The sequence below is a fragment of the Glycine soja genome, chromosome 14 (assembly GCF_004193775.1).
Source record: "Glycine soja cultivar W05 chromosome 14, ASM419377v2, whole genome shotgun sequence".
NCBI classification, from domain to species: Eukaryota; Viridiplantae; Streptophyta; class Magnoliopsida; order Fabales; family Fabaceae; genus Glycine; species Glycine soja.
The window spans coordinates 10,036,223-10,060,045 of NC_041015.1; the positions used below are offsets into that span (position 1 = coordinate 10,036,223).

The 23,823-nt window shown below is 33.5% G+C and overlaps 1 pseudogene; it reads right to left on the reverse strand.

Moving 5' to 3' along the window:
- Positions 1 to 3,140: 3,140 nt before the first annotated feature.
- On the reverse strand, positions 3,141 to 4,944 carry LOC114383783 (annotated as a pseudogene).
- Positions 4,945 to 23,823: the final 18,879 nt, after the last annotated feature.

The following is a 23,823-nucleotide window of genomic DNA, read 5'->3' on the forward strand; positions in this document are numbered from 1 at the left end:
ATAATTTATCAGCAACTAAATAAACACACACCAAATTCAAAAATTAAACCAGTAATTAAGTCTTTTTTTATTATCATTTGAAAAACTTGTTTAAACATATTATTAGTGTTTGATAAATAATAATATTTAGTAGTTTGTAACATTTTTAAAACACTTTTTTGAGACTCTTACTTCTAACTTATTATATTTTCTTTTCTTTTTACTCTTAAATAATTATTAAAATTTCCATTTACCATTACTTTTACATAAGATTGAGTTTTATTATTCTTTTTTGGTATTAATTTTTGAATACTTTTTACATTTCACTATTTATCATTGACATTTTTTAAACATTTTTGCTAGTAGCATTCTCGATCTTTCCATATATCTAAATAGGACAAGGTTGGGAAGATGTGTTTAACCATTGTCAATTAGGGGTCAATGGGGCATTGCCATGAGGATTATGAAACTCACTCCATGTAGAATTGTTAGAAACATACGAGAAAATGTTGGGGTCGATCATATATCTGGTTTCCAAGATAAGAAACCCTCCCAAATGACAAATTTAGTGAAATCAATTATTGTGCGCATGGATGTGATCGATAATAGGCCAATTCACATTTATTGCCATCTTCATCATAGCAAGCAATTGTATTCACGTGATTAATTTTGATAAGGTGACGAGACTTATTGGTGTATCTAGTAAATGTAAATATGTAAAGCAAAAAATCATGTCTAAGCAAATTGAGAATGATATATCGGACTTATATTACGGTCCAACAAACCCCACCACCATGTCATTAGGTCTATGCAAATCAAGGATTTGCCCCCATAAACACTGTTCAAGGTCACGTGTCATCCAATATTTGGCTTCCTCTATGTTCATTAGCTTCAAGACATTAATATTAATATGATATGCACAACATACATGACCCATTGTGCACCCTATTTTGAAGGAAAAGAATAGGGTTGATATAGAAAGGTCCTTGATTTGGTCTGTGAATTCAACTGCAAGGGGTGTGATATGCCCAATTTGAATTGTGGTGAAGATGTTACAAAAATGGTCCAAAGATGGTAATAGGTGAGGCTGGCTTCCACCAGCAATTAGACAATGATCTTATGTACTTTCGAAGTCTGATGGCAATTGATCTTCAAGAGTATTTCATATTTGGTAGGGTCAGTGCTAAAGATATATAACAATATATGGAGTCAAAGATGGAGAAATTTGATGGACTTCATTATTAAATAGAAAATATTTTCATTGAGTAATTGATGAGTTAGCAAAGCAAGAAATTGTGTGGCAAAAGGAAAACATTGTTGTTTCTCAGCACGAGTCCCACACAACCTCAATCATTTATTCAGGTTCCTGTTAGAAATTGACAAGAAATATCCAACAAGAAATTTAGAGGCCACACTCCACCTGCGTCTACCAATTTATAAATGCCACCAGTAAAAGTTAAGCATTAATTAATTTTTTACTCCTTTTTTTTTAGCTTCTAATTTTTAGTATCTCAAATTTATTTATTTTTATGATTTTTAGTCTTTTATTAATTTCTTTCACCATTTTTAGTCTTTCTAATTTTTTTTGTCCACTTTTAGCCTCTCTTTTACTTTTAAATTATTCAAAATTAATCTTAAATATAAAATAAATGAGAGACTATAAATATATAGAACACGAATTAATTTTAAAGAATAAAAATAAACAAAGGATTAAAAATGGGTAAAAAAATTTAGAAAAACTAAAAATATTAATAAAAAAATAATGAAGGACTAAAAATTAGAATCTAAAAAATTTAAACAACTACAAACTTAATTAAGCCAAAGCTAAATCAAAAGATTATAAATTGTATAAGAACAAAAAGTATATATTAAATTCGATCAAATTTTACAATCGAATAATATAAATTGAACTTATATATACACCTATAATTTTATTTATTAAATTATATTACCACTCATATTGCATGAGTAGATATTTATTAAATTATTATGCTAACATGTTCTTTTATTAAGCTACTTTCTTGTTATTCTAATATTTTATTAAATGTAAACATCACTCCTAATAGAAATTCAAATCTTGATCTATTATAATTGTGAAACATTAACCTATTTCATTAAATTCAACCCTATTGGTAAGTCTAACTATTTTTAAAGTTAAGCAAATTTGATCTTACAGTCAATTTTCTTTAACGTAAATGTTCCACATTCTTATTTTATAGTTTACAAACTAAATTGATTAAATCATTTTAAACACTTTTGAAGCATTTAAATATGATCAATAACCTACATTCATAATTAATTCTCATTTCCCACGGTAAAATAAATTCCCATTTGATAAAAATATGCTATAATTTTCATAAAATTATTTTAGTTGTTCTTAATCATTATTATTCTCTTCTTCTTTTACGATATTATTATTTGCTTCTTAAAACATACATGGGTGTGTGTATTGTATCCATTTGATCTTGTACTTGCAAGCGTGGGATATAATTAAGTCTGCTCATTGTGATGAAAAGTGCTCACACGGATCTTTTGATCATTTTGGAGTAAATATACATTTTGATTTTTCACTTTTGATCCATTTTACAAATTAATTCCAATTTTTTTGAAATGTAAAAATTAGTCTCAATCTTTATATAAGTTTTACAAAATAGTCATTGTCATTAAATTAATTTAAAAGTAACGTCATTAGTGAGATGCATTATTGATAATTTTAGTATTATATAGACTATCCAACGTGACAAATTGTTTCAAATTATGACACGTAGATTAGATTTTAATGTAAAATTTAAAAAGTTGTCAAATATTTTGTTCTTCACTTGCTTTTTCTTCTTCAAATTAGAGTTTTTAAAGTTTCTCTCCTCTGGGAACACCTTGAGAATATCTTCATCTTCATTTTCATTTTCGTTGATGTCCATCTCTTATCGGAAACCTCGTAAACCAGCTCCTTTTCTCCTCCATCGTAAGACAACCTTGTCCAAGATTCCAACTGCCCATATTACCTTGTAATGCTTCCTAACCTGGTAGCCCCTCACATGAGCCTGCCCAAATAAATTAGAAATAACTAAGGTTGATAATAATGCCGTTGAAGATCGATCAAAGTATGCTCGTGCATGTGTAGCTTGCCTATAACCAACTGTTTTTTGGTTTGAAAATCAAATTTATTCACTTTCAGAGTATCTTTAAGTGCTAGTTATATATAAATTAAGAATAATATCTATTTAGCTCTTGGAATTCATTTTGTTCTAGTCAAACTATAAAGTTAACATCTATTACTTGTAGCTTCACTACTTTTTTGCGCAACGCTAAGAAATCTTTGCGACCTTTCCAACCTCGATATTTCTTCTGAATCGATAAAGCAGCTGAATTATATTCACGTGAGTTCCGAAAGGCAAGTTTTAACATAGCAGAAATCTCTGAAATGGTACCAATGCCACCTGCATTAGCAGCTGCTTCTCTTGCTCTTCGTTTTCTAAAAGAATGTGAACGAAAAGCAAATTGTATCCGCGCAGCTGCCTGAGTTACATTTCTGATAGCAGCCAAGGTATCTTTGAGTGATGCCTGATCCTCACTGGCAGTAAGATTTTCCTTGGAGACACTGTTAACAGTTATATCTGCCTGAAGCTCAACAAAACTTTTAGATAATTCACTTTCTTCCAGTGTAAGAGATGACAGATGACTTGTTACAGCTATCTCTGAAAGATACCCTGCCAATCCCTTGTGCCCACTGCCGACTGCAATAGATGCAGCAGTTTTACCAATTGGATCTTGTGCATTTGGATCTGTCACAGCTCCAGCAGATGCTCCAGAACCTATAAGTGAAGCAACCATTTTTTCCCTATATGGAATAACAAAGCTTCAGGAAAATGACATCCAAAATACTTTAAAATGGAATACATAATTATAAAATGGTTTCTAAAGAAACAAGACATTCATTTTCTTGATATGATCATCAGTTCTGGCAGATGACTGGATGAACCAAATTTTTTTAATTAGAAATAAAAGTCAGCAACTCAGCATTTGCTTTGAATGATTAAGAAATCATGCCACATGTCGTTATTATACCCTCAGTGTTGTCATCAATTTCTACTTTTGACTTACCGGCTAGGCATTGCAGAAAGCCAATTCACTTAACCTACAGGGATTTTGTTAATTTCAGAATTTGAAAGCAGTGTATTTTGATATCATTTTAACTGAACACATCCTTTTCAGTTTTTCTTACATCTATCCTGCAGTCTGCATCTCCAGAAATTTAATTTTCAGACTTGAATATCTGAAACATTTATCTTTTTCCTTGCATTTTAGTGCTCTATACCTATAATAAGAGATCAAATAGTTTATTCTCCTTTCCTTCTCCATGTTATCTTTCCTTGCTTCTGCATTCCCTTCTCCAAATGAAAATAAAAATAAAATTGCATACATATTTTACCAAGCATATTTTGTTTGTCAAGTATGTATGCTTTCCCTATCTTCATTACCTATAAGCCTTGTATAGCAATATTAACATCTTTCACCCCAACTAAATAAATCAGTAAACATAGTAGCAAGATCTCTAGAGTTCTCTATTACCTTCCAAAACGTGCAGCCCAATGAAGGGCAGTCCACCCATTGATGTCACAGAAATTTATATTGACTCCACAAGTGAGAATAGGGTTCAAGGAAATCAGTAATCCCTTGCTCTTTCTTGGACAAAAAGCAGCCTGTCTCTTCATCTTTTTCCTGAGATCTGCAAGAAAGCCACTATTGAAGCTTATCCTTTAGAAGCTCTTCAAGAAGCCAATCAACAGTACCAGTCGACGTTCCACTGCCAACTAGAAGAGCCTCTATAATATGGCTCCACGAGTCATCATCAGTTTTCTGTTTTATGAGAGGAATTCCAGAAAGAAGCATTTGTTTTATGAGAGGACTTACATGATTCCAGCACCTCTGTCCATAAAGCCTTTTCATTTCCATCAGGGTAACCATGGTCTATTAATTCATGATAAAATTCACCACCATCCCCTATAACAATAAACACTTTTAGCATCTTTTACCTTCCTCTCTTCCCATTTGATTTTCCATAATGAAGAGGATAAAACAAACTATAAAAAGCTGAATTTCACTTGAAATTAAAATAAAATAAAAAATTAAAAAAAAGGTTCTGAACAGATAATAACTAATTTATCAGGAAAAACTTCAAGCAGAGGCAAATCCACAATAACTTCACAAAAAAATCATTGGCGGAAAATGTAACAAAAGATTTCTTAGAGTGAGCGGAGTGTCGGAAACCCACACGTATGACCCATAGATTCTGAATAGGAAAGTGAGATTTAAACAACCATAACTTTTTATCTAGTTGGAGTTACAGGGCCCATATGATATCAACAGAAAGCTCCTTTCGAGCCTCTTGTTGTTGCAACCGGGATTTATCTTCTTGAGTGTGATTTTGAGCCCAAAATCCATTGTATAAGTATACTTCAAGACTGTTTTAGTATCTTCCTTGAATTATTCCTTAAACTTAGTATTTTCCTTGTTTAATTAGGATCCTTATTCAGGTTGGCTATCCCCACCCAGTAAGTATGTCATGTTATATTCTTCATGGTATCTTTTAAAATAATATCACATGCACGAGCATACTTTGATCGATCTTCAACGGCATTATTATCAACCTTAGTTATTTCTAATTTATTTGGGCAGGCTCATGTGAGGGGCTACCAGGTTAGGAGGCATTACAAGGTAATATGGGCAGTTGGAATCTTGGACAAGGTTGTCTTACGATGGAGGAGAAAAGGAGCTAGTTTACGAGGTTTTCAACAAGAGATGGAAATCAACGAAAATGAAAATGAAGATGAAGATATTCTCAAGGTGTTCCGATTTGAGAGGAGAAAAGCTTTAGAAACCCTAATTTGAGGAAGAAGAATCAAGTGAAGAAGAAAATATTTGACAACTTTTTAAATTTTGCATCAAAGTCCAGTTTATGTGTCACAATCTGGGACAATTTGTCACGTTGGATAGTCTATCACTACTAAAAAAAGTACTTTTTATGACGTCAGATCTACGACGGTTATTGTAGACCTGATTTAAAAGGTGGTGCGGTGGCATTTTTGTAATAATTGTAAAAAAAAATTGCATTTTACAACACACATTCTAAGACGATTATTAAAAACCACCTTAGAATGTTATATGCAATAAAGTTTATGATGGGTTTAAGTTAAAGATCATCGTAATTGGGGAAAAAAAACAAGCACGTGTTTGAATAGCAGAACCTCAACTCCCACCTTGCATTGAAGCCCTTCATCGTTACAATTTGCACGTATCGTCGCAAACCCTAGAATCCAAGCTTCGAGCTTCCCAAGAGTCGCAATGGCGCGCTCCGCGAACACCTCCTTTCCCTTCTCCCCCAATTTAAGCAGCAGAACACGAAGAGAGAAAGAAAGAATAAAATCAAACCAACTCTCTCTAATTTCCATACCATACCACATTCCTTCCTCCACCTTAAGCTGCGCAGCTTCTTCACTCTCTCTCTCATTCTCTACGACGACGTTTCGAAGCAACCATTACCAACGCCGCTCACCACCACCACCACCGCTCACCACTACCGCTTCCGTCGCCCCTCCGATCACGCCTCTGAACCCAACTCCTCCAACCCTGACTCCTACCCCCACTGCCTCAAATCCAGAACCACGGGCAACCTATTCTCACTCCCCCTCAAACCATCGCCACCACAAATGCACGAAGCCGAACACGACGACACAGACGACGTCGTGCAGAAGCCATGGAACCTGCGCCCTCGCAAGCCCACGCATCTCCCCAAGGCCGCACTCGAGATCGGCACCGGACCTTCCCGAAACCACCAACAAGTAATTTATTGATAAAATGTAATTTCTAGTTAGTATAAATTCTCTTTTGGGCATGTTGGTGTTTGTGTAATTTTTTTTTCTATCAATAGCAGAAGTTTCTTCTTTGCTAATTGCCTTTTAGTGGGGAGTTTCTTATTTTATTTGGTTTTAGTGCTTGTCAGCTATGTTGGGGTGTCATGTATCTTAGCAGATACAATATATTTTATATTCTGCAAAGCAATTATGCATCTTTTTCTTTGTTTTCACTCCTTTAGTTTTGTAGTTGAAGGATTCAAGAAAGGATTCAGACTACGAGAAATTGTGGAAGCCTCCATCAAATCATGGGTTTATACCCTGTACAAAGCCTACTCCACTCAAGTAAGAAACTTGAACTTGTGTAGCAATTTGTAAGTTCGATTTTTCTTTTCACTCTTTAAATGAAGTGTTGACTGTTTATCTAGCTCCTGGAAGGTCACGTGGTTACCTTTCTGTTCATACAAATGGAGGGCTAAACCAAATGCATACTGGGGTGAGTTCTCTCTTTAAATTTCTCTCATAAGAAACTTTTGGTTTTAGTGTCAGCTACTCAGCTTATTCCATGTTGAATTTTTAACTTCTTATTTGATTTTTGTTAGATGTTAGAAAGTTCTCCATTAGTTTAGTTTCTAAGAAGTTATACTAATACTACCATGATACTTCAAGACAAAAAAGATTGCTAAAATGCCTAATTGATGACAAAAGTCTTGAATTTAGAGAACGTAACTAGTATAATAGTCAGTTTTGGATGTTTCTCTACTACAGATATGTGATATGGTAGCTATAGCTTGTATCATAAATGCCATTCTTGTAATTTGAGAACTTGATAAAAAGTCATTTTGGTATGATACTAGGTAACTTTTGAATTCTGTTTGAGTTCTATTTTCTACTACAGTTCTCTATTTTTCTATTTGGCCTCAACCCAAGAGTTTTAGTGATGAAGGTTTTGGACCGATCCCGAAACGGTGGCATGGAATCTACAAACAAAAGACAAATTTCACTGCAACAGGTTCAATTTTTTTATGCCCAGTCTTAATTTTTATGAGAAGAAAAAAGTGAATTTTTTTTTCGTAAGTTAAAATTAGTTTCTCATTAATTAATTTATAAAATCTTTTTTATATAATATTTATAAAAAAAACATTTAGAAATTAATCAATAATTAACTAATAAAAAATTTATTTTAACTTAAAAAAAACTTTTATTTTTATTTTCTTCTCCTATTTACAATGGTTTCTAAAGAAACTTATTCAAAGAGTTTCTTGTACTCTTGCTAGCTAGTTTCTCCAAATTATCCCATCTCTTACATGAAAAAACACCCTTAGGCTTTGGACTCAAGTTATAGCTTTCAACTGTGGTTGTCACCACGTGCCATTGGTGTACTTATTAATACTGAATTCTTGTTAAATTCATCAGTCGTTAAAGGGGTTCATAAATATGGTCCACTTTGCAGGGCACTGAATTGGTACGTACAAATACAACAACTCACCCAGCAATTTCTTTCTATATTTTTTTTCTCAAGTGGGTACCTTCACTTTTATTTGTTGGTTCAATTATAAAGAATATATGTAATCATACAATAACTGTTTTTTTTTTTCATTTTCATCTCTCTTTTTTCCGTCCCATACATCCAAAATGGAGTCTATAGATATAGTCAAGCTTACCTGCACATTGTTGACTAGAAAAAAAAAACTCTACAACTCTTGGGTTGTGTTAGTGGCATGTCCTTGATCAAATCCATTTCTGGAAGCACTCACAGTACTTGTTAAGGCAACCTGCTGATTTCTTACAGTGACATCCTTTATTGTGCTCTCCTATTATTACATGAATTTCACATTCATGTGTTAAACAACATATCTAAATGCACCACAAGTTAACTACAATATTAAATAAATTTTTTTAACGCTTATGTTTGCTAATGGTGGTTGCAGGGAAGACGCGTGCAGCTCATCAATGAGTTGTTGTCGAAGAAGTTGGAACCTTGTTTACTCTACTGCCCATCTTCCTTTGAGAGATATGTATCCATGATATAATCTGCTATTTTGATCTTCTGATTTCAGGTAGAATTAGCAATGGAAGTGACGAATGAACTCTCATGTAAATTTGCATTTTTAGAGTGATAAAAATTGTTCATATGATGGGAAAGTCAAACAATTCAATCAACAAAGACTCCCTTCTAATTTTCACAGGGGCTTTATGGATATAATTTTGAATTCCACATGAAAAGACATATGAAAAGTAAACCAATAGCATCCTGTTAGAAGATTGCTGACTTGGAAGTATGAAATAGCAATAAGTATTGCGAAGGGTTGTGTTAAATGTGGAAGTACACAACAAGATATCAGAGGTAATGCATTCTTTTAATAATATTGATACTAATTACTGAATTTGATATTGGAAGAAAATGTATTGGCACTATCTGTCAAATTTTTAGATTTTGGCAGTGGATAAAATCAAATGCAAGTGTTAAATGTCTTTGAAAATATTGAAAATTTACAATTAATCTAACTCAATTTAACTTGTACTATCTGTGGATATTTTTGGCATAATTCTAGATACTCTTTTCTCCTCTCTTTCACTATGATTGAATGTTATGTATTAGTACCTGAGTGGCTGGGACCACTATATAGTCATGTCAATTTTATAAATATTATGAACATTACATTGGAATTTACTCTCTAATTCATACTGAACAACATTGTGAAGGACCACTTTTAGTGGCATCTGGGTATTGTCACTGTTATTATTGGCATACTTAGTGCATCTTACATTGAGTTGTGTTTTCTTGTGCTGCCTAGTTGTTGTAATTCAATTATCTCCTACTAGTTTAGGTGGGCATTACTGCTATTACCTGTCATCCGTAGTTTTCTTTGGTGGACATTACTGCTTTGACTTTGTGCAGCCAAAGTGTTTGCTGAAAATATATTAGCTTACTATGCATTTTTTTATATTCCTACCATGCTATACTTACAATCTATGCAACATGCAAGGGTCCTAGGAGAATGCATTGTGTCATGGATTCCATTCCTGACACTGCAATTGAAACTGGAGGTGTAGCACCTACACAGACTGTTGGTTAGGAAATTCGTCTTATTCAAAATATTTTGTTCAATTTCTTTATACTTTGCACATGTAGCTTCTTGTATTTATTCATTATATTTGGATTGTATTACATATAAGCAATGTAGCTTCTTGTATTTATTCATTAACTAATTTATTCATTATATTTCACGAAAATAATAATAAAAAAGCCTCATTCTACATCGCTTGACTGATAACCGATGTAGAAACACACCCCATTCTACATCGGTTTACTGATAGCCGCTGTAGAAACCCTCCCCATTTTACATCAGTTTTACCCTCGAAACCGATGTAGAACACTCACATTCTACATCGGTTGTCCCTTCACAACCGACGTAGAACAATCCTTATTCTAAGACGGGTCTGGCACCATGCCCGTCTTCGTACCCATGCCCTTCAAAGACAGTCGTTCAACCGATGTTGAAGGGCCTATGGTTTTCAACGACACTGGCTACCACCACTGGTCATAACCGATGTAGAAGGCATTTTTTTAGTAGTGTATGTGGTACTAAAATTGTCAACAATACACCTCACTAACGGCGTTACTTTCAAATTTAACGGCAATGACTATTTTGTAAAACTTATGCAAAGATAAGGACTATTTTTTACATTTCAAAAATATAGGGACTAATTTACAAAAAGGATCAAAAGTCAGGGACCAAAATACCTATTTACTTTATCATTTTGTTTCAAAAAAGTGGTATTTTAATCCTAATTCCAAAATATAATAATAAGAATCTCAATTCGTTATAGTATTGACCTTTTCTTTTTGCTGAATAGCATTGACATTTTTATGTGTTCAAAAAAATTCATGTGTCATTATTATGTTCCATAATATTTAAGCAAATGCATCGAAACTTAAGCTTTATTTTACTACTGTTGTAAAAAAATTGTATATACTAAAAATACCCATTTATTAATTATCAAGGGTTAAATTAATTTTCTTTGACATAGTTTATATTTCTATTTAATAAAAAAATAATTTATTTAAAAGTATATTTATGTTTAAAGATGTATAAAAAATATTTATTTTTAAAGTTTAATATTTTTCTAATGTTTAACATTGTTCATACTAGCAAAATTTTATATATTATTTTAATAAATAATTTAATGATATGAACTATAGATGTAATATACTATATATCAAGCATCAAATGTTAGTATAACATATTATATTACTAATATAGATTTATAATATTTATGTTTGTTATTATTATAATAAAAAGTTCATTTAAAATACATTAATTGAAATGCTAATGATGGTTGACTTGTTAGCAATATTTCACACGGTGATATTTTATTGAATTTCTTGTTGGTGAGAACTCTTTATAGGTAATCATTTTCGAGACCTCAATAATCTATTTCAGTTGCTTTCAAGATCAATGAATTTTCCCATAAATCAGCACGAGACATTTCAACGTGTTTTGTCCTCACTCATATTCTTCAGGAAAGCTCTAAAAAGGTCACCCATCCCATAATTACTCCAAGTAAAACACGCTTAACTATAGAATTCTTAAATGATGAGCTATCAAAAAATATATGCTTATCATTGGTATAGGTAATACCGATTAAATCCTTTAAGTCATCCTCAACTATATGTTTCATACCTGCACAGCCTCTAGACCCCTCTCATTTTGATGTGATTTGTTCAGGGTGCTACATGCCCACCAGCTTATGCCTAGCTCGTCCTCAAACCACACTGTATTGGGAGAGAGGTATGCTCTCATACCATTTATAACACCCCTGATTGTTAGCTCCTTGGTGGCTCTCACACTATGACAATTTACACATTGACATTTCACTCAACGTCCTTATTAGTCAGAACCCTCCACTGGTCAAAATCCTTCATAGGTAGTACTTTCTGAGACCTCGATAATCAGCTTTGACATCACTCGATGGCTCTCAAGATCATTGACTGTCCCCACAAATCAACACGAAACTTTTCAGCGTACTTTGTCCTCACTCACACGCTTTTTGGGAAACTTCCCAAAAGACCACTCATCCCAAAACTACTCTAAGTCAAGTACACTTTATTGTGGAATTCTTAAGTAATAGGTTACTGAAAAGTACATGTATTTTGTTGGTATATGTAGTACTAATTAATTCCTTCAAGTCATTCTTAACTGTACAGTCTCATACCTGCACAACCTTTGGATCCCTCTCATTCTGATGTGATTCGTCTAGGGTGTTACATGTCCACCAGCTTCTGTTGCGCCCTTGATTATCAACTTTTTACCAGTTTACACTACAACACTTCACACGATAACACTTCACTCAATTCCTCGTTGGTCAGAACCTTCCACTAGTCAAAATCCTTCATAGGTAGTCATTTTTGAGACCTCGACAATCTGTTTTGGCTGCTTTCAGGATTAATGACTATCTCCATAGACCAATACAAAGTTTTTCAACGTATTTTGTCGTCACTCACATGTTTTTCAAGAAACTTCCTAGAAGGTCACTCATCCCATAATTGCTCCAACCCAAGCACACTTAACTATGAAGTTTTTAAGTGATGATTTACCGAAAAGTTGATGCATCTTGTTAATATAGGTAGTAGCAATTAATTCTTTTAGGTCATTCTTAATCAGTCTCATACATGCACAAATTGTAAATCTTTCTCATTCAGGTGTGATTTGTTTGGGGTGTTACATTAATAAAATGAAATTTTTTATATATCATTATTAATATAATATAGATTTATAATATTTACATTTGCAATTATTTTTAATAAAGAATATTTAAAATACTTTAATAATATGGAATTTTCTATATTATTATTTAATTATAAATTATTACATAATTAAAAGTTATTAATTTTAAATATTTATTCTAAATTTTATATATAAAATAATTTTTAATCAATAAACAATAACATCATGTGAAAATTAAACACATACCTCTTCCACTATAGTGATCTAGGTCTAGAACCAAAGGACCACTATTTAGCACGTGAAGTGGTAAACCATTTACTGTGCATATGGCTCTGAAACATGATGTCATATGAACGACAATTATATATATATATATATATATATATATATATATATATATATATATATATAAATCTTTGACTCGAATATACTTGGACAACGTTTGGCACGTGAAGCCCTCCCCCCCCCCCCCTCCCCCGACACACACACACCATATTTCCCTTTCATTTACCTTGTCTAATCCTATCATCAAAATTATAATATTCAATTAAAAATATTACAATAATTCTTGAAATATGGCGAACTACCCAGAGGCAAATTTACTTAAGGGGGCTTATTTTAAAAACTATTTACGGAATGGGGTATGTTTTAAAAGAAATAACGGAGGGGGTCTGTTATTGGGTGTAACCCGCCATTGCCACTGGCGGCAAAGGTGGAGAGAGGAGAGTATCGCCACTGGTAGTGGCGAGATAGGCCACGTAGGAGGGAGAGAGGAGAGTGTCGCCAATGCGAATGGCGACACACCCCCAGCTGGAGTCGCCAGTCCTGCTGGCGAGATAGGCCACGTGGGACTCGCCCACAGTGCTGGCGAGACAGGCCAGGCTTCACGTGAAGCTTCAGGGGCTTGCAGGGCTTCAGCTTTTCAGTATTAGGTTCTGCTTTTGCATTGTTTAGGGATGCAGCATATACAGAGTAGGATTTGAGTAGCTTTTGACCATTTGTATACGCTTTTCTTCTATAAAAAAACTTCAACGTAAACTTTGGATTCACACTTCTCTTCTTCTACCTTACCTTTGCTTTTCTCCATTGTTGAATTTCTTGAGTGTTCTGCGTGCTGTGCTGTTGGTGCTTTGCTTTTGCTGATTTTTTTTCTTCCATAATTCATAATTCCTAATTCCTTGGTAAGTGATTTTCTTAAATAACATTTATATATTATGATTTACATATTCTGTTTGTTAATATTTTTAAAATAATAGGTTAGCTAGATAGGTATGGTAAGTTTAGGTTAATTAGGATTAATAGGTATTGTAAGGTTAGGTTAGTTACTATTATTAATAAGTATGCTGTTATTAATTTTTATGTAATAATAGATATTTGAAGGTTAGGTTAGGTTAGTTAGTATAAAAATATTATTTAGTTTGTAGTATGTATTTTTAGATATTATATATATATATATATATATATATATATATATATATGATACTTTAGTAAGCCACAACCAAAGGTTCCGATACACTTAATATTAGCCTTAGAAATATTAGGCACACACGTAATATTAGATAGGGTAGAAATATTAGGCATAAATTAATATTAGTGTATATATTTCTAAATTTTAGGTAGACATAAATTTTTAGTTTTTATAATATTAAGCATTTTACACGTAAATAAATAATTGTAATATTAGAGATGCGTAAATTTGCCTTATTAATGTTTTATTTTTGTATGTTATATATAGATAGTATAGTTTTAAATAAATGAATTGATAAGTTAATATTATTTGAGTTATTTATTTTTAGTTTTTAGTTATACATATATATATATATATATATATATATATATATATATATATATATATATATATATATATATGATCAGATAGTGTTAGTTTTAGTTTGTAGGTTAATATTAATTGTTTTAGGAAATTTATGTTATTAAATATATGATAGATTGTACATTATTATAATTTTTGTATATATATTTTTAAATAATTTTTTGCATTTCAATATTTGTTTGTATTATAAATAATTTGTTAGTCCATATTTTATTCAATTATTTTTTTGTTAATTGTAGAAAAAAAAATTATTTATTTAAAGTTTTGTTCACATGTATTTTAATTTATGTATAGAATATATTAAAAATTGGCCAGTTTGATTTTTTTCAAATTTATTGTTATATATTTAATAATGTTTTTATAAATGTGCGTAGTTTAATTTAATTTATATTATCTACAAATAATGTATTATATTTTTTTTTGTAGTAGCAATGGCATCTTCATCATCATCATCTTCATCACATGTTAACATTAAGTCTGGCCCCATCGATGCTGATGTATTATGGATGCAACCTAAGCATGTTTCAGAACATGTTTGGAATGAGGAAGAAGATAGGAAATTACATATCAGACGAGTTGTCCCCACGTATCAAGGGGAAGAACAAATTCCTGAGCAAATTTTTCCTTTTCTTCTACAATCTGGTTTCGCCTAGATTATCAAGATGGGGTACTTAAAAATAAATGCATCATTAATTAGTGCTCTGATAGGAAGATGGAGGCCGGAAACACATACCTTTCACATGAGATGCGGAGAATGTACTATTACTCTCCAAGACGTCTCTGTATTGTTAGGTATAAGTGTGGATGGTTTACCATTAATCGGTCCAACAAATCTTGATTGGGCTGATTTATGTGAGGAATTATTGGGAGTCAGACCACATGAAGATGAAATTAGAGGTAGTGTGGTTAAATTAAGTTGGTTGGCTCACCATTTTGCCCAAATAAATAATGACGACGACGTAGAACAAGTACGAAGGTTTGCCCGTGCATGGATACTGAGATTCATTGGAGGTGTCTTGTTCGTTGACAAAAGCAGTAACAAAGTTTCGCTAAGGTACCTTCAATTTTTACGTGACTTTGAAGAATGTGGCAGATATGCATGGGGAGCTGTCGTACTTGGTTTTCTATACAGGGAGATGTGCAATGCCACCGATTATAAAACTAAATCTCAATCGGAGGTATGTGCATCTTACTACAAATGTGGGCATGGGAACAATGTCCAACCTTGGCTCCAAAGAGGACTCCTTCCCAAGTAGAAAATACACCACTGGGGCACAAGTTAGTCATTTTTAACAGCGTCTTTTATTTCAATAGAATAAATGGTTTTAGCATATATTAAAATTTAATCTTTGTAGGTGGCAGCGACGTGGAAACCAACATATCGGCAATGATGATGTGAGAGTTTTTCGTCACAAGTTGGATATTATGAAACGTCATGAGGTAAGAACATGCTATTGTATTTGTAAAATAAAAAATTATATGTGTTATTTTACTAAAATGTTCACAACTATGTTGTTATATGCAGTTTGTGTGGGAGCCGTACCCATCAACCGTTATATCATTGTTGCCTCCCGTTTGTTTAGTCGGAAGTCTCGCATGGTACGCGGTGGTGCCACTAATTTGTTTCCAAGTTATTGAGTGGCACCAACCGGACAGAGTATTGAGACAATTTGGGATGCAGCAACCAATTCCAGAGTCTCCTTCACAACCCTTAAACATTCATGGCATAACATTAAAAGGGAAACATGACGAAAATTGGGGGCAATTGTTCGCCCCAATGATTGATCAGTGGAATAATCGCCATGCATTTAGGGTCGACGCTTATCCCCGACAAGAAGGCCTATTGAGCTTTAACTCGGACTACATGGCCTGGTATAGGTGAAAGACAAAGATGTTTGTTGACCCACAAAATGCAAAGACGGCTACATTGGTATTTTTTAATTTTTTTGAATATTTAACTTGAACATTTTTTTAATGATGACATTAATTTTCTTACCCTTATAATTGCAGGCTGAAGTTGCGGAGACATTACAATACATGGTGTCTCCACAAGGGAGGAATACATGGACAGTTGATGATCTCGTGCCTTATGTGGAAAAAATTACAATTTTATCCGAAGAGCAAGAGAGAGTCACTGAGCCAGTGTCACATGGTCCTGCATCTGAGCGACAATTTCCCGCACAACAGTTTCATATGCTTCAGTCAAGTGTTGAAACTCAGGGCATAGATAGACGAAGGGAGACTATTGAAGGGGAAGAATATTCCCAACAAATGCCGGAGCGTGGCCATGGAATGTATTACACGCCACAAACATTTGCTGAGTATCCGACACAGATGTATCAGTATCCTTTTCAGGGTCATCACACTGATACTTCTGCAAGCCAACAATCGTTTGGTGGTGTTGCGGAAACACAAGCTCGTTTTTCATGGCCCACAATGACCCCTTCACAGCAATATCATGGCCCAATTCCAACACCTAATGCCCCGTTAGGAACACAATGGAATGTACCGGGACAAATACCTAATACGGGTGACTTATTCGGTGTTGATTTGCGTCATGCATTTTCTGCGGTGGCTGACGAAGAAGAAGCAGGGAGGCATCGGGGCAGAAGAAATCCTGATCGCCAAGCACGAAGATGGGATCGACCATGTGGCACATCCTCACGGCATCATGGACACCAAAATGAATGATTTGCATGTCTTCGTTTATTAAGGCTTTGTTCTATATTTGTAATTTGACATTCATGGCGTAATGTGTGATATTTAGTTTATTAAGGCTTACTTATGGATACAATTTATGTCGCGTATCAAACTATAATAATCAATGAACCCTAAACCAAATAAAACTCAAAAACTAACCCCTAAAATAAAAAAAAAAAACTAAGCCTAACCCTAAAAAATAAGATCTAAACCCTAACCCTTAAAATAAAAAACTAACCTTAACCCCTAAAATGTTCAGAACTAAACCCTAACCCAAACATAAAAAAACTAAGCCTAACCCTAAAAAATAAGAACTAACCCTTACCCTTCAAATAAAAAACCTAACCCTAACCCCTAAAATGTTCAGAACTAAACCCTAACCCTAAAATAAAAAAACTAAGCCTAACCCTAAAAAATAAGAACTAACCCTTACCCTTCAAATAAAAAACCTAACCCTAACCCCTAAAATGTTTAGAACTAAACCCTAACCCTAACATAAAAAAACTAAGCCTAACCCTAAAAATAAGAACTAACCCTTACCCTTCAAATAAAAAACCTAACCCTAACCCCTAAAATGTTCAGAACTAAACCCTAACCCTAAAATAAAAAAACTAAGCCTAACCCTAAAAAATACGAACTAACCCTTACCCTTCAAATAAAAAACCTAACCCTAACCCCTAAAATGTTCAGAACTAAACCCTAACCCTAAAATAAAAAAACTAACCCTAACCCTAAAAAATAAGCACTAACCCTTACCCTTCAAATAAAAAACCTAACCCTAACCCCTAAAATATAAGAACTTAGCCCTACCCCATAAAATATAAAAACTAAACCCTAACGCTTAAAATAAAAATAACTAACGTTGCTAACTAACGATCAACACCAATGTCACTCAACCTCGATTGATCCACTCCATTTATTTCAACTTCTAAATGTAATTTTATTTCATTAGAAGTACACATTCAAAAAAAAGTAATTTTATTTCAACTTCTAAATGTAATTTTATTTCATTAGAAGTACACATTCAAAAAAAAGTAATTTTATTTCAACTTCTAAATGTAATTTTATTACCCTAAAAAATAAGAACTAAACCCTAAAGCAACAAATAAAAGATCTAAACCCTAACCCCTAAAAAATAAGAACTAAACCCTAACCCTTCAAATAAAAACTTAGCCCTAACCCCTAAATAAAAAAAATTAACCCTAACCCTAAAATAAAAAACATAGCCCTAACCTCTAACAAATAAGAACTAAAGCCTAACCCCTAAAAATTAAGAACTAAACCCTAACCCTTCAAATAAAAGATCTAAACCCTAACCCCTAAAAATTAAGAACTAAACCCTAGCCCTTCAAATAAAAACTTAGCCCTAACCCCTAAATAAAAAAAATTAACCCTAACCCTAAAATAAAAAAACATAGCCCTAACCTCTAGCAAATAAGAACTCAAGCCTAACCCCTAAAAATTAAGAACTAAACCCTAGCCCTTCAAATAAAAAACTTAGCCTTAACCCCTAAATAAAAAAAATTAACCCTAACCCTAAAATAACAAAAACTTAGCCCCAACCCCTAACAAAAAAATAACTAAACCCTAACCCCTAAAAATTAAGAACTAACCCTAACCCTTCAAATATAAGAACTTAGCCCTAACCCTAAGATAGACAAAAGAAAATAACTAACGTTTCTAACTAACGATCAACACCAATGTCACTCAACCTCGGTTGATCCACTCCATTTATTTCAACTTCTAAATGTAATTTTATTTCATTAGAAGCACACATTCAACAAAAAGTAACTGACGATTTCATTGAAGACCAACAAGTAAATACATTGAACAAAACCTAAAGCAATACAAGTCAATCATGTAACATACATAAATCAATTAAATGAATTACTCCCACGGTCAGATTGCATTGGACATCGGTGCCTATTGTGCCCTTCAGCTCCACATCTACTACATTTTTGTCGGTGGTCAAATGGTTCGACCCAATCCATCTCATTCCTTATCCTTGTTGATTTTGGCCGACCTTTCGCACGAATTGTTGTTGGGTCAGGGATTAATGTCCATGCCTCATCAGAAGGAGGAATTGCCGCTTCATTCCCAAGAGGCCACCACTGTGCGGAGTATGCTTTTAAGATGTGCTCATTGGTGTAAACAACATCTATATATTGGTAGTAGTTCATGCTCACGTAACCACAAGCTGCAATAATGTGTGAACATGGATAGTGAAGTGCAGAATACCTTCCGCATTGACAATAATGGCCATTCAAGTTAACTGCCCATTTTTTTCCGCCACGTTGCGTTATAGGATTGAAGGTCTCCTCTACTTCAAACCTTGTCGAGTGGATATCATACACGCGAACGATGTGCGAATAAGCTTGTTCTTGATTTTTCCTAAGTTCTGTAACAAGCTTAGAACAATAAACTTGGCCTTCTCTTAATTGTCTTTGGGCTTGGCGACCGCGATCAACAAAGTACTTTCGGCACCTACTATATGTTGACTTGACCAACGCTGTTATTGGAATGCTGCGACAATCTTTCAACACCTTATTCACACATTCTGATAGGTTGGTTGTCATGTGACCATATCGTCGTCCAGATGTATCGTAAGCCATGCTCCATTTTTCCTTTGAAATGCGATCAATCCATCTTGCTATGGCTGGACTCAATTGACGAAATTTTTCTAAGTTTTGATCAAACACATGCTTGCAAGGAGTGTACGCTGCATCAAATTTGTTATCATCAAAAGTTGTACGTAGACTTGAAACTCAAATTAAATTAATGTATAAAATAAACCTTACCCAATTTCTTGAACATCTCTTTTTGTTTTGCGTTGTTGAATTTGCGATTGAAATTGTAGGCTATGTGTCGGACGCAGTACACATGATAACCGTGGGGAGGTTGCCAACCAAGTGTTTCGTTAGCGACAGCAGAATTTATACTCGCGTGACGATCAGATATTAGACAAATTTCATTCTTATCTGTGACGTGTTCACGCAAGTGGGCCAAAAACCAGGACCATGCTGTTAGCGTCTCGCCTTCGACCACGGCGAATGCTAGAGGAATAACACCACCATTTCCATCTTGCGATGTGGCCATTAACAGGGTCCCATGGTATTTGCCGTATAAATGTGTGCCGTCAACTTGTATGATTGGCTTACAGTACTTAAAAGCCTCCTTGCATTGACCAAATGTCCAAAATACTCAATGAAACTGACGATGTTCGCGACTCACCCTATTACCAACAATAAAATCGTCATGTAGTATTTGAAAGTAAGAGCCAGGAGAATGATTTTGCATGTGTATTAGCCATGACGAGAGTTTCGCATACGACTCTTCCCAATCGCCATATTCAATTGCAATTGCCTTTTGTTTGGTCATCCATGCTTTTCTGTATGAAACCTTATAGGAAAATTCACTATTTATCCTTTCTTGAATCAAAGAAATTTTTATTGATGGATCTTCTCTAATCATGTCTGTAATTCAAATAATTAAATAAAATTACAAATTAAAATAACAAATAACACAAAAGTAGGATAATATGAACATAAAAAACGTACCTACTACGCAAGTCGCAATTAAATTTGAATCAAGCTTCTCATGGTCTTGTGTCATAGTCATATTTAGACATGTGTGTGGTCCACCCCATTGTGTCACTTTCCATACATCAGTTTTTTTGGATAAAATTGCCCTCATATAAAAAGGGCAAGGAGACTCTTCGGTGTTGTTGGGGCAACAAACGATATATTTGTGTGATTTTGTTTCAACAACCTTAAAACTTTGATGCACCTTCATCACATATTGCTTGAGTGCATTTTTGACCGCATCTTTACTGTCAAAATCCATGCCAACATATAATTCTTGTCCAACATTAAAAGTCGTTGGCATGTCCAGACCACAAATATCCTCCTCGTCCGGATGACTCCAATTGATATTATTATAATGCATAGCATCATTCCAAAATGGATTTTGAATTTCTGGTACACCTAATAATTTATAAAAAAAATTCTCGTCAACAAACTACTCCTATTTAGTTACCATTAAATACAATTCTCATAAAAAGATAGATGTATTCAACTAATTTTGCATTTCACAAACATTTACCTTCGCTTGGGTGAACAACTGAAACTAGTTCAACGATGTCAGTGACTTCATCTTCTGTATCAGATATTCCATCATCACTATCATCGTCATCGAAAAACTCTTCAACGTATGAGTTAGATGCAAGATAATCATCATCATCATCATCTTCACCAACATGTAAATTGCTTATATTTCTTGGCAGTTCCGACTCATGATGAGATACATTACATCCACATGACGTAACAGAATTTGCAACATGAAACATAGAACCACCAGCAACATCCTTTTCTACGTACAATTCTAGAACTGACATTTGTTGTTGTTGTTGAAAACTTTCGATCATAGTTTCAACATCTTCGTCATCACAAATTTGCAACGCAACATATTTTCATGAAACTAAAAATCTACAACTTATGGTAGAAATAATTTCATTATTTTCTAACTTTACCTTATCTCCAATTTTTTTTTTCAAAGCATTGAAACTAATTCCGCGTTTAATCTGAATCGCCTTTTACTGCCTTCAAATATTACACCATCATTGTCTCCATATACTCTTCCGTTGAAATACAAGACTGTAATAATTGAATTCATGATATACCTACATCAACAAAATTAAAAATAATTAATCATAACAATAGTCTTTGTTAAAATAAATAATTACTCATATTAATTTTATAATAAAAATTCTAATTAAAAAAATTAATTCACTTAAACTATACCTTAAAATTTTAGTCTAACAAATAAAATTATTACTTCAATTAAATATTCTGTCGATGATACAAATATAAAATATTTATTTGCTTCCTCTATTAAACTTAAACTACACAAAATAGAAGGGTTATAAATGAAAGGAATACACTTAAAATAATTTCAGACGGAACATGGCCAACACGCCTACGACTGGTAATATTTGTATCTTCGAAGCCGTTTTATGTTCCGTAATGAAGGATATATCATATATATACATATGACAAAATTAGTAGGAAAGTATACTCTCTATATATAGGAGTGGAGGAGAGACAAATAAGGCCTAATTGTTCTCCATCTCCAGTCAATAGTCTCAATGGTTAATTAACTACATGCACCACGTATGAACTTCCTATGAAAGGCAAAAAAAAATACTCGGTGAACAACTAATTTGAAACTTAGTGAGACAAACAGATAAAACAAATATATACAATTAAAGTATAATAACTAATATTATATATGTCATAAAAACAAAGATATAGAAATTAGTGAGTGTTAAAGAATTAATTCAACTATATTTTTTTAATTTTTTGCACTAGTGATTGCTTGGACAGATAGAATATTCACCTATTATTTTTCGAAAAGTGAAGAAGTATTAGACCTGATCTAGTGCTAGTTTGTTGTCTCAATATTTTTCTTATTTACCATAAAGTATAAAATAATCTATAAATCCAAGTAAAGTTCTTTTAAGATTATTAAAAATCAATAAATTACTAATAAATATAGTAACCAAAAATTTGTTATTCCCATGCTAGTTTTTATGTTAATAAATTTAAATGACGGGACTTTTAAAATTGGTAATATTTTTCTTATTGTTTTTATAATTAAAATTACAATTTCTTTTTGTTAACTTATACTAAATTTTATTACAAGTAAAATGAAACTTCCTACTTAGAACAAACCACAAAATACTTAAGAAATAACATCTAATTAGTTTTTGTCTTAAATTAAATTATATGTCAAATAATACTTCAGACCCAAAATCCATTAATAAAAAGGCTTACAAATAATTACTACTAATAATTTTTAAATTTAATATCTAATTTACAAAATTAATACACTTAAATTTGAGCTTCAAATTTGATTCTAATAATATTTGTTACAAAAGGAAAGAAGACTTTATTTAAATAAATACAAAGCATCCTTACTATAGAATTAGCAGCAAACTTCAAAATACTCTCTTCAAATGAAACTTTTTCTTCCTCTTCCACACTAATACTCTCTTTAGTGTTAAATTTTTGAAAGTGCTGAGTGTCGTTGGAAGTTTACTCTATTTAAAGAAAATTTACACAAAAGCTGAAGCTACATGGAACGTTACACGCCATTAAAGTAAATCTGTTTGCATGTCAACTCCTACATGCCTAGACCTGCTGCTGTTGCATGCTTCTGAATGCATGTCACCTCCTACATGCCTAGACCTGCTACTACTGCATGCTTCTAAAGCAAGAATGTGCCCTAACAGTGCCCTAGAACTGATAAAATAACGTGCCCTAACAGTGCCCTAGCTGATAAAATAATATAAAATAACAGCTTTGTCCCGCCAAAACGAAAACGAAAAGCGGAATGGGGGAGGGGGTGTCTCGCCAGTCCTGTGGGCGAGACCCAGGCTGTCTCGCCAGCCTTGTGGGCGAGTCCCACGTGGACTGTATCGCCAGTCCTGATGGCGGCTCAGCTGGGGGAGTGTCGCCATTCGCATTGGCGACACTCTCTTCTCTCCCTCCTACGTGGCCTATCTCGCCACTACCAGTGGCGATACTCTCCTCTCTCCACCTTTGCCGCCAGTGGCAATGGCGGGTTCCACCCAATAACAGACCCCCTCCGTTATTTCTTTTAAAACAGACCCCATTCCGTAAATAGTTTTTAAAATAAGCCCCCTTAGGTAAATTTGCCACTACCCAGACAT